Genomic DNA, 13,000 nt, shown 5'->3' on the forward strand with positions numbered 1-13,000 from the left:
GGGGGGAGGAGGGGAAGAGGAAGAGGAGGAGAAGAGGGAAAGGAGAAAGAGGAGGACAGAGAGGAGGAAGAAGGGAGAGGGAGGAAGAGGAGGAGGAGGAAGACAAGGAGGAGGAGGCTGGGAAAGAATCCAAGGGGGAAAAAAGACAATTATTTGTTGTGGCTGGAAGTAGGGTAGAAAGAACACAAGATTTGAATTCAAAACGATCTGGGTTAGGATCCTGGATCTGTTACTTGCTCCTGCATCCATGTAATGCTGGGCAAATCCATCTCTCTCTTCAAGACTCAGTTTCCTCTGCTGTAAAAATGAAAAGGTTGAACAAAGGTCTTCCCTAAGGTCCTTTGTAGACCTAAATCCTTGTAATCCAGTGCTTGGAATGCTTTCTTTCCCCTCAGCCTACTCATCCTTGCAAGCTCACTTCAGTGTCACCTTTTCCATGAAGGCTTCCTTGATTTCCTCAGGGCTATTTCCTTTTCCTCATGTTTGGACATCACATATCACTTTATACTTTTAAAAAATATCCTTGTCATGTGTTATCCGTGATAATTATCCATGTTCAGTCCTATCTCTCTGTAAAAGACAGACTGTGCATTCCCTGAGGGCAGGGACTAGGTCAACATCTTTCCCTCTCAGTACCAAGCACAGTGAGTACTTTCTGGCCACAGTGGGTGTTTAATCTGTGTCTGCTGAACTAAACTGGATTCCTCAGCCCTCAGCCCTTAGAGATGTGGGGAGCCAGGAGTGGCCAGGGAGGGCTCCCTGTGACTTCCAGCCAGCTGTTCTTTGGTTTGTACATCACCCTAAGGCATAATGACCTGGCTGGATGTCAGCAAAAACTCGAGGGGTTCTTCCAGACAGAGTGCTTTTAGCCTCTGGCAGCGTCTGTACTGAACTTCCCTTGGGGGGGACGGGGGGGGGGGAGGGGAAGGAGCAGGGAGGAAGGTACCCTGGAAAACTTGACTGGTAAGAATAGAGGGGAGGGAGCAGCAAAGTTGGGGGTGGAGTTAATCCTTGAATTGAATCTAGTCTTCCATTGGCTTTGGGCTTTCCTTTTCCCCAATGGAGGAATGTCAGATTTTAGAGCTAGAGAAGACCCCTGGAAATCATCCAGGTCAGGGGTTTTTATCCATTTGGGGCCATGGACCCCTCTGGAAGTCTGGTGGAACCTATGGTCCCCTTCACAAAATCATGTTTGTTGCCTCAATTCCTGACTGAAGGAAATGTTCATTTTCAATTGCAGGTTAGTAAGAAGAAAGATGTAATTGCTTACCCATCCAAATTCATGAACCCTGTGAAATCTGGACTCCAGGTGATCTAGTCTAACACCCTCATTTTATAGATAAAGGAAACTGAGGTCTAGAAAGTTAAGTGACCTCTCCAAAGTCATGCTGGCGGTGAGTGGTCAAACCAGGATTTCAGTTCAGGTCTTTGGATTCCAAATCTAACGCTCTTTTCCATTCCTGGAGAGAGGGTCTCTGCTTCCAGGGAAGGGAGACTGGGGTGGAGGCCTGGGGGCTGCTCACTCAAGATCTCCCTAAAGGAGAGATACAAAGTCTTCTTGCAGATCCCAGAGAGCCTGAGAATGGGGGGCGGGGATCCTCTTCCTCCTCCCTCTGCCTTCCCACCCCCCAGCTCAGCTCTGAAGAGCCCAGGAGACTGAAGCCTTGGCTCAGAGGGAGGCCTTATTCACCATCTGTCCATCCATTCCCCCTCCCATACCAAACTGTAGTGGTTTCTCTTCTCTGCTCCTTCCCCTCCCTACATAGGCTTGGGCAGAGCTTATCCCACCATGGAACATATGATCAGGGCCTCCCAAGAAGAAAGGTGACTCTGGAATTCTCCAAAGGAGGATTGGGGGACCCATCACCTCACCGTCAAGCCCTCTTCCCCCTCACCCACCCATCCTTCACACCAGCAAGTGATAAAAACAGCCTCAACAGCTTCTGGGATGCATGTGACATCCTTTTCTCCCCTTCCCATGCCCCCCACTAGAGAAGGCAGGATCCTGGATTCCAGCCAAAGCCACCGTCTCCAGTCTAATTCTCTGCCCTGGAGCCAACAGTACCAATCTGGGGCCTGAACACACACACACACACACACACACACACACACTCACTCATGTAGTGACATACAGGCAGACAACCATTCTGGCCCCCAACAGTATACACAAACATATCCCCAGACCCTGTGCCCCCAGAGGATGAAGGGGAAGGAGAAGCCAATCAGGAAACCTACTTGACTTGTCTGAAATGGCAACAGTTTGTGAACTCCTGCCAAGAAAAGCTCTGAGAAGGGAGGGGAGGGGAGGAGAGTCTCAACAGGATCAGAGTTCTTCTTAAAGATTCAGAGAGTGACTGATAACCGAGCTGTGGGAGACTCACTAGGCAGGTTTCTCTGTCATCCGGTGTGGGGGACGTGCTGATGCCATAGCTGAGCAGTCACCCAGGGCCTGGCTTCCCCTGAACAAGCACCCCACCCATACCACCCATATCTTGGCAAGGGGAGGCAGGGCATCCACCCCAGCTGGACCAGGATCCAGTCCTTCCTAAGAGGGTGGGAGGCCTCTCTGGGCTGGGATTTGCTGAAAAGTCACATTCAAGGGAAACCTGCACCCAATCCTGGCTCTCTCCATACTCCTTTGGGACACACTGCTGAGTTCTTCCTTCTCTGAGACCACTGATGGCCAGGGGAAGAGAGAGATCGGTCAGGCAGTAAATACACACTTATTAAGTGGCTTCTACAAAGGAAGGCGAAACAGTCCCTCTCCTCAAGGAGCTCACAGTCTAACATGGGAGACAGATGACATGAAAACAGCTATCTATAAACAAGCTACAGCCATGTGAAGTAGTCCCAGTGACCTGGGGGGGGGGAACCATTTAAAATCTCTGGGTCTCAATTATCTCATCTGTAATATGGATGATCATTGTCCAACCCTCTCACTGAAGTTCCTAAGTCTGACTCTACCATCATATGGATTTCTATTGAAGGAACTGACCTGACAAGTGCCTAGTGAGTATTCCAGGCAATAAATGCCAAATCTAAGAGTGACCAGTGAGAACTTGACCATTTCAGGAAGGGTTCATATAGGGACTGGGCCTTGAAGAAAGTATATGCTGGGTTAAACTCTTTAGTTCATCTGAGCTGGCCCCCACTTAAGGGTCTCCCTTGAGATATTTCATCCCCCCACCTTAGCATAATATCTGACACACAGTAGGTGCTTAATAAAGGCTCAGCAAATGAATTCATGAGACCCAAGTCAAAGGGTTACTGTTTTCCCTTTCTAAAGAAGATCCAGGCAAGTCTCCCAGATGCTAGGGGCTTAATGCCAGATCTGAATCATTTTCTTTAAAAAATAACTTATTAAAGGCTTAATATCAAACAGCAATACAACCAAAGTTGCTTAGTAACTATTTATATGGAAATTTGTTTCAACAAGCGAAGTATCATAACTTTTTCTCCCAGTTCCTCCCTCAAAATTCTTATCTGAACACTGTGTTTATCCACTTTTCCCCCTTAACTTTTCCTCTTACCCAAATGGTAGTGAGAGTATGCTCTGACTTTCTGGTTTTGCTTTTATCTCCTTGCATTGTTTCCTAAAGGAAGCTCAGGATCTACTCTGTGAACAGTTTAGAAAAAGTTGCTTCAGGGCAGACTAGGGAGGGGAAGGAACTTCAGCAATTGGGCAAACAGGTGGTGCCAGACTGTCGTGGGTGAAGGGCAGGAACAAAGAACAGGACCCACAGGGAGAGCAAACTCAGAGAGGTCCCTCCTAGAGTCTGGAACTTCCAAGAACAGCTGAGATGATAGAGAAGTATCAGGTAAGTTAGACCTGGTATACCTGGTATACCCAACCATTCTATGGGAGGCTAATGCATCAGAAGGAGAGGAACACAGGAAAACAGATGCACACAACTACAGACTATGGTCTTGGGGAAGGGGAGAAGAAGGGCTTGGCCAAGGCAGGCTGTGCACAAGACTGGGGGGGATGAGTGAGGGGCATGGGGTTCCTCTAGGTTGCCTGCCTATCTCTGCTTGGCAGGCCCTGATGTCGGAGATGTGACATTCTTGCCCTCTTACCTGGACAAAATCCCGCAGGCAGGAGTGTCATTGTGTAACTGGCACCCACAGGGAACCCTTTGAAGATGGAAAATGGGCCACATCTGCCCTCTGCTATGGCTTATCACTGAGTTATTGTTGTTTTTGTCATCAGGACTGGGCTAGGGATACCTGGCCTGGGCTGGCACAGAGGGGACCCTAGCTTAGTACCAACGGCTTGGGAAGCAGGGACAATGGGACCTCTGACCCCTATCCGTGTACAGCTGTGGGCGTGGGGATATTTATCATTTCTCTAGAGGGCATTCTGTGGATGACCCGAAACCTCCTTGTATGTCAGAGTTGAGAAGCTATATTGTATAACCTTCTAAAATGGCAAACAGAGGGGAATGGAAACCCAGGGTCTTTGAGTCGGAAGAGATTTAACTATTCATTCATCCAGTCTGCACCCCCATGCACAGGTATTTCTGCTACAGTTTTCCCAACAGGAAGATTCTGCTTACATATCTCCAATGACAGGGAGCTCACTACTTTATAAAACAGTCTGTTTCATGGTTAGACAGCCTTAGTTTTTACTTGTGTTATTGATAAAAAGCCAAAACTTGCTCCCTTGTAACTTCTACCCAGCAACCCTAAAGGAATGAAAGATGTTTGTGGCAGAGCCAGGATTAGCCCTCAGGAAGGACTTACTCCCAACACAGGGTGGCACATTGCTAGAGATAAAGGAAGGAAGTGAGAGGGGGCAGGAGTTGCCCCTTCCCCTGCCCTTCTCTCCCCTCCCTATGCTGGCATAGAGCCAGGATCACAGAGATTTAGGGGTTATACTTGGCTGCCTTAGATCTTGGTTCAGAGGTGGCCACAGTTCAGCCCATGATCATTCCTTCCACCCTTGGGTTTGGAGCCTGAATGGAATGAAGGTCACTGCCAACCTGGCCCTCCCATGGCCTGTGGCTTCCCCTCAGAGTTCTCCCACCAAGGACAGATCCAGGCCCCTCCAACAGTTCACAATACCAGGATAGTCATATACCTAAGCCCCAGTGCACATCTCACATTGGAAATAGGAGAATCCTTGGCTATACTAAGATGTCAAGTGCTTTCCCCCATATCCCTAACTCTTCCCTTCCTACCCCTCTCCTGATTTTTCTCTTTGATATAGTCAAAATGACATCCCCAGTTCTAAAGAGAAGCATCATGGAAAGTATCCTCAGCAGGAGTCAGGAGAGCCGGACCCTAGTCTAGCCACTAACTCCCTCTGTGCCCTTGGACAATGGCTCACTTTCTTTCCTGGGTCTCAATTTCCTTTTCTGTGACAGGAGGAAGTTAGATGATGTCTAAGAACTCTTCCAGCTCTGACATGCTACGACCCTTTCCTTGGCTACATCTCCTAGGCAAGGGCAGAGAGGAAATGAGGGTGACCATAGACATCAAAGGGTTCTTGGTTCTTAAACTTTTAGCAAGTCAACGGGTTGAAACTCTGAGTAGCTGGGCCATCAGTGACCAGCTCCTTGGCCCATTTCATATTTCACTGCTCTGCTCCATTCACCTCAGGGATGACAAATATATCATCCCTCCCAACACATGCACAGACCGCAAAGCTCACTCAAGCCCAGTTCCACAAGAGGCATCCCTCCCAGAGGACACCTTTGTCCTGCTGCCCCACCTCCCAGTAGACCTTTAGGTCTCTTCTCCTCCAATATGCAAACCAATGGGTCACATCCTGAGATCCTGGGGTGGGGGGTGGGGTCTCACTCACCGGGCAGTTGGACTTTCCACCTGGGGCTCTTGTCGTCCATGAGGACTTCACAGCCTGAAGGCAGCCAGCTGGAGGGGTGTGCTCTGCCAGCAGGGGCCAGAGGATGGGGCTGCTAGGGCCTCAGTCACCCAAAAGCTAACTCCAGAAAGGGGGAGGGGAGAGAAGATGATGGGAGAGGAAGACAAGAGAAAACTTTGTCTCTCTCTCGTTTGCTTTTGGATTCTGTCTCAGAAGCAAACTCTCTGAGTGAAGTCAGTTAAAAAGAAAAAAAAAGGAGAGAGAAAGAGAGAGAGAGAGAGAGAGAGAGAGAGAGAGAGAGAGAGAGAGAGAGAGAGAGCCGAAGCCACAGCCAAACCGCACATGAGAGGCCCTCCTCCTGCTGCTCCCTCCCCCGCTCCCAGGCCAGCAAGCCTCCAGCAGCCTGCCTTCTCCCCAGCCTCGGCTCCAGTCCTAAGCCTGCCACAGCTCCAAGCCAGACTGTGCCCAGGCTGCAATCCTGCTCTGGTCACTTCCTGCTTTCCCTGCAAATCTGGCTTGGCTTCCAGGAGATACGCTTCTCAGGTGACTCGGTGGGGGCTTTGATTCTTTGCTGCGAACCCTTTCCTTTGCACCCTCCCCCCAACTTGCAGAAGAAATTCCGCAAAGGGAGATGGGGGGATGCACAGGCAGACCTATGGGGCCAAGGTTCCCCTCCTCCCCCAAGCCTGAGATCACACGGGTACTAAGATGCCGAGCTGGGTCCTTGGATTTCCCATTCCCACCCTCTTTCCATTGCCTCTCTGCCTAAGAGAAGAAGGAAAGAGAACTGGCTTTTGGATCTGGGTTCAAATCCTACCTTCTCAGCTTGCTATCAGCATGACTTTGAGCAAGCCATTTTTCCTTAGTTTCAGTTTCCTCATCTATAAAATGAGGAGATTCCAGTTCCAAATCTATGCTCATGTTATATTTACTATATTTATATATTTATGCATTTATATACATTTATATGTTATATTTATTATATACTATGATACATCTAAGTGACAGGGTAGAAGGATAAGATTGTGTAAGGTTGAGATCTAGGAGGGACCTTGGGAGTCAGAGGACGTTGAAGCCAATGAAGCCAACCCTCTTCTTTAACAGATAAGGAGAGTGAGCCTGGGAGAGGTTAGGGGACTTGTCCAAGGTCATACAGCTAGTAGGTATACGAGGAAGGAATCGAACCCATCCTTTCTTGATTAAAAGACCAGTGCTCATGCCAAGGCCATCTACTACAAGTGCTTCATTTTACAGATGAGGAAGCTGAGGTTGAAAAAGGTTATTGAGGAAGGTGAGCCTGAGAGGGTAAGTGCCTCACTCAGAGTCATGCAAAACTGTGTCAGCTGTAAATTTTGAATCCAGACCTCCATATTCAAAGGCCAATACTCATTCTGCTATCCTACTGCCTCTGGTGAGAAGGAAAGAAGGTTATAGGCTTCTGATGGAAGCATTAAGAGCAGGGAACACTTGGGGCGGCTGGGTGGTACAGCGAATAGAGCACTGGCCCTGGAGTCAGGAGGACCCAAGTTCAAATCTGGCCTCAGATACTTAGCACTTATGAAACTGTGTGACCTTGGGCAAGTCACTTAACCCCAATCGCCCTGCATTCCCCCCTCCAAAAAGCAAAAAAAAAAAAAGTTGGGAACACTGGGATATAAGATAGGGAGGGAGTAATGGGGATTAGGGTAGGTCCAGCATGAGGGTTAGGGTCAGAGTTGGGTCAGGGGTCACTGTCACAAAGGATGAGGTATCAGGGAAAAAGGGTGGGCTCTAATGCTGAGAGGGATTTCAGGGGAAAACTAAGGAGATGGTTCAAGGAATGTTCCACACTCTTTATCTCCTTGGGGGAGGTAGAGGCACAAGGATTGGTGTTGGGGGACAACAGCGTTCTCTAAGACCTGCTGTCAAGTCCTGACTCCTGTCAGAGGGTCCTGAAAGTGGAAATTGAGAGCAGGAACAGTCGAGGTGATCTAATTCAACCCTCTTGTTTTAGAGATGAGGAAACTGAGGGTCAGAGAGAATAAATGAATTTGCCCAAGGCTTCACAGACAGTAAACAGACAAGCAAGGATTTGAACTGAGCTCCTCTGAGTCCAAACACATCACTGACTCAGGTGCCCTTTGATGGTTTCAAATCTCAGTGTTGGTATTTTTGGGTAAGTCACTTTTCCTCCTCCGGCCTCAGTGATTTCATCTGTAAAATGGATTGGAATAGATGGTCTCCAAGATCTGGCCTACTCTAAACCCTGTAAGCTTATGTGACTGTGAGCCCTGCCAGTACCCTTTGCTCCAGGTGACCCAGGCTGTCTAAACACAATCCATGACAGCCTTCAAGGCCCAGCACAGGTGCCACTTGCTCCGGGAAGTCTTCTGGCAGCCATCTTGGCCTAGATTCATCTCCCCCTTCTTAGAAATTCTTCAGTATTTTACTGCCCATACATCACAGAGGAACATCCCCTTTTTGGTTTGCTTATTTTTTTCAAGGCAGAGTTAAGTACTTTTCCAGGGTCACACAGCTAGTAAGTATCAATTGTCTAAGGCAGGATTTGAACTTGGATCCTCCTGATTCCAGGGCTGGTGCTCTATCTATCCAGTGAATCACCCAAGCTGCCCCAACATTCCATTTTTCCAAATGTGTATGGAGTTTTTTAGGCAGTGAGTGCTCCCTGGGGAGGACTCACACTAAGAGTATTACAGTGGTGGTGTGACTTTGGACAAGTCACATCCTCTCTAGGCCTCAGTCTATTTTTCTGTAAAATAAGGGGTTTGGATGGAATGATCTTCCAGGTCTTACACTCACCTCCATCCCCTTGCCTGGCCTAAGAAGAGAAATAGCTGCTGATCATTAAAGTGCTCAATATATACTCATTTTGTTCACCCACTGATTGACTGGGTTAGACACCCAGGTGTGATGGGAAAAAGCACCAGATTGGGACAGTTAAGAGACTTGGCTCTAGGGGTGTGTTGGTAAACGTTTAACAAGCAGCTCTTGGGGGGGCAGGGAATGCACCACAACATACTTTTGAATTTAAACTGCATTACTATTAACATTGTCTCCATCACCTTCTTAAGTCTAGAAGTCAACAAAATGGTAAGTTAAGCCCTGATTTGTAGGATTTGCTGATTTTCCAGGTATAAACCCTGAAAATTTAACAGTTCCCCAAAGTCAGTAGGAGCTGGCTCCTGCATGCCCTTGCCTGGCTCTGACACTTGTGGGCTGTCTACCATGTCTCACCTAATCTCTCTGAGTCTCAATATCCTCTGTACACTGCGGGAAATAGGGCTTGTCCTCTGGACTTCCCTGGACTATTGGGAGGGGAAGTACTTTCTAAATATTCGAGTACTACAGAGATGGAGATTATTGCTGAGTAACTGATAAATGGCATAATCTCGAATTTACTCTTGAGATCATCTATGCCACCTCCATCGTACCAGGAACATGAGGCCCAGAGAAGCACCATTTGTTCAAGGTCATATGGCTAGAAAGGAAAAGAGCTGGGATTTGAATCCAGAGCTCTAGCAATTTTCCAAGTATAAGTCTGGGGGTGAGGTAGGGGGCAGGGTACTAGGTGAGAGGAACCAACTGGCTGCCTTCTCCTCTCCAGGGAGGACTCCATGGAGGTGGTTACCCCAGCCTGGAGACCCAAGGTTAGGACCCATCTACATGGCTGCTGGGTTCACCCAGAGCTTTGATGTTCCATGTACTAGAGAAACTTGGAACTTCTCTGCAGCTGAGCCACCAGGCTCCTGGGCATCCAGCCTCTGGGAAGCCAGATGCATCAGGGAGGGGCCTGAAGACAGCAGCAGACTCCTCCTGAGGGTGACACTCATCCCATTCCCCAACATACATGCACGCACGCGCTCACACACACATGTGTAAGGCTAGAACCAGACCTTTGAAAACATGTCAGAACAGAAGACACAGTGGAGAGGGAGGTTCTGGCCCCAATCTGGTTTCCAGGTTAGGGATGTAACAGTGTGGGAGTGGGGAAGGTGATACAGGAAAAACAATACTGAATTTGGGTTTGGGGGACCTGGGCTTGAATCTCGATTCTAGTATTTTGTTTTATTTTTTTGCCTTTTTGGAGGGCAATTGGGGTTAAGTAACTTGCCCAAGGTTACACGGCTAGTTTTTTGTGTGTGGGTGTTAAGTGTCTGAGGCTGGATCCGAACTTGGGTCCTCCTGACTCTGGGGCTGGTGCTTTACTCACTGTGCCACCTAGCCACCCCGATTCTATTATTTTCTATGTGACCTTGAGTAAGAAACTAAGACTCAGTTTCCTCATCTGTAAAATGGAGATAATACTAGCACCTGCCCATGAAGACTGCTGTGAGAATAAAAATGAGACAATAATTGTAAAGGACTTTGTAAACCTTAACACATCATATAAATGCTAGTTATTACTACTACTGCTACTTCTACTATTACTACCACCACCACCACCACTACCACTACCACCACCACCAGCACCACTACTACTACTACCACTATTACTACCACCACCACCACCACCACCACCACCACTACTACTACTACTACTACTACTACTACTACCACTACTACTACCATTATTACTACCACCACCACTACTACTACCACCACTACTACTACTACTAATACCACCACTACTACTACTACTACTACTACTACTACTACCTAGCTCTTTCTGACTCCAGGTCCTGCTCTATCCAGTATGCTTCCCAAGGTGATTTGACTAGATGGTCTTCTTGCTCTGACAAAGTCTAGGAAATTACTCAAGGAGTGATCTGGGCTCCCATTATGTCCTTGGGGAAAGAGCCAATTTATTAACCCTGACCATCTGATCTCAGATCAACAAACTGATTTTAAAACTTAGCCTGAGGAAATTGTGCATGTGTGTGTGTGACTCAATCCATCCCAAATATCCACTTCTGTAAGATGTACAACCCAGAGGGGTTCAGCAATCTTTCCTCAGACTTATCATAATCCAACCACTCTTTTTCTCATGTCCAGTCATCCTGGAACACAGATCATTTGCACCATCTGAGAAATCTTCCAGTCACATTCAATTAAATTGCAATTCAAAGATGAGGGACTTGGCAGCAAGGTGTGCCCACTGATCTTTGCCTTTGGGTTTTTTGAGGGGTAAGGGGGTGTTGGGGAGGATGGGTGGTCTGTGGCTATCTTGCTGATTTAAGCCACTTCTAGCAAGGGTCATTAACTTGGTGACATCATCTCATTTTCCCAACCCTGACCTTCTGAATTTTCCTAGCTTGGGCATGTCTGCCTTCTTTGGCTGGAGACCAAGTTCCCTCCATGGGGCTGAGAAAGCCAGCAAAGGCATCATTCCACAGAAGGGTGAGCCTTGATTGAGTGACTCAGGTAAAGCCTACTCCCTGGGCTGCCCCCATCATACAGAATCACCGAACTGAGAATTGGGAAGGACCTCAGCAGCTATCTGGTCCTCCCCATACCCACAATAACACACCCTACAAATGGCCACCCTGGCTGGTCTCCTTACTCCTTACTCAGCTTTGAGCATTCCACAATGGGATGACACCAGCCTCTTGGCTGTTCACATACAACATTCCATCTCCCATCGACATAGTATTGTTAGTTTCCCATACTTGGATTGCCCTCCTTCACTCCCATCTCTTAATTCTTCTGGGTGGCCTTCAAGACAGATCAAGTCCTGCCTCCTGCAAGGGGTTGGTCCTTCCTGGTCCTCCAGCTGCTGTTGTCTTCCCTCTGAAATCACTCATCATCTCTGTTTATAGCCTGTATGTATCTACTCATTTAGATGTTGTCTTTGCCATTAGACTATAAGCTCCTCAAGGGCAGGAGCATTTTTTTCCCTTTCTTTGTATCGCCAGTGCTTAGCAGGGTGCCTGACACAGCATTTACAACTTGCTTGTTGTTAAATTATCCTCTGCTTGAGGAACTCCAATGACAGGGAACCCAGGGCAGCTCTAATTGTTAGAAAGTTGTTTCCTGACATTAAGCCTCAGTCTACCTCTTTGTAACTTTACTCCTGGTTATGCCTTCTGGGGACCAAGAGGATGAATACCTTTTCTATGTAACAGATCTCTTAACACTCAAACATGAGATATCTCTTCTTCAAGGTTAAACATGTTCAGTTCCTTTCCCTCATTCTTATAATACATGCACTTGAGACCCTTCCCCATCCTGACTGTACTCCTCTGGATGCTTTCCAGCTTATCAAAATCCTTCCTAGAATGTGGTACACAGAGCTGAAGACAATAGTTCAAATACAGTTTGGGGGACAATCACCTCCTTATAAAAGTCTGTTGCTGGGGCGGCCAGGTAGCACAGCGAGTAACAGCACCGGCTCCAGTGTCGGGATGACCTGGGGATTGAATCCCAGGCTCAGACACTTAGCACCCACCCAGAAACACCTGGCCGTGTAACCTTGAGCAAGTTACTTAACCCCAATTGCTTAGGGGTGGCCAGGTGGCTCAGTGAGTAAGAGCATTGGCTCCAGTGTCGGGATGACCTGGGGATCAAATCTGGGCTCAGATACTCAGCACCACACCCAGAAATAACTGGCCGTGTAACCTTGAGCAAGTTACTTAACCCCAATTGCTTAAAAAAAAAAATAAAAAAAAAACCAGTCTGTTATAGTGGATGGGGAGCGAGCTCTGAGGCCAGGAAGGCCTGGATTCAAATCCTAGCTCCCACACATACCTGATGGGCACCCTAAGGAAGTCATTCAACTCCTCATTGCCCTAGGCAACTCTCTCTTCTTTACAGAAGATGCTGACCTGCAATGAAGAGGGAGTTTCCTCACCTGTTTGAGTTGTTTATGAGTCAAGTGTTCCAAAGTAAGCTTCATTTTATCCATAGTCAAGCATTACATTTTTACTACTTCTTCTTCTCCTCCTCCTCCTTGTCCTTCTCCTTCTCCTCCTCTTCCTCTTCTTTCTCCTTCTCCTCCTCCTCCTCTTCTTCCTCCTCTTCCTCCTCCTCCTCCTCCTTGTCCTTCTCCTTCTCCTCCTCCTCTTCCTCTTCTTTCTCCTTCTCTTTCTCCTCCTCCTCCTTGTCCTTCTCCTTCTTCTCCTTCTCCTTCTCTTCCTCCTCTTTCTTCTTCTCCATCTTCTTCTTATTCTTCCCTCATCTCTGCCTATTGGGATCCCAGTTACTTGGCCTCCCCAAGGTCTATTTGCATCACATGCCCCC

General features: G+C 47.8%; 1 long non-coding RNA gene across 1 annotated transcript in view; it reads left to right on the plus strand.

Moving 5' to 3' along the window:
- Positions 1-2,099: 2,099 nt before the first annotated feature.
- LOC138159354 (uncharacterized) overlaps positions 2,100-13,000 on the plus strand; it is a 20,939-nt gene continuing 10,038 nt past the window's right edge. The window contains exon 1 of the long non-coding RNA XR_011167875.1: positions 2,100-3,818. This is a non-coding gene — a long non-coding RNA (uncharacterized lncRNA). The remainder of the gene's footprint in view (positions 3,819-13,000) is intronic.

This window comes from Petaurus breviceps, unplaced genomic scaffold, assembly GCF_028583685.1.
Source record: "Petaurus breviceps papuanus isolate PSGF00001 unplaced genomic scaffold, PetGlider_PUasm1.0 176, whole genome shotgun sequence".
Taxonomy (NCBI): domain Eukaryota; kingdom Metazoa; phylum Chordata; class Mammalia; order Diprotodontia; family Petauridae; genus Petaurus; species Petaurus breviceps.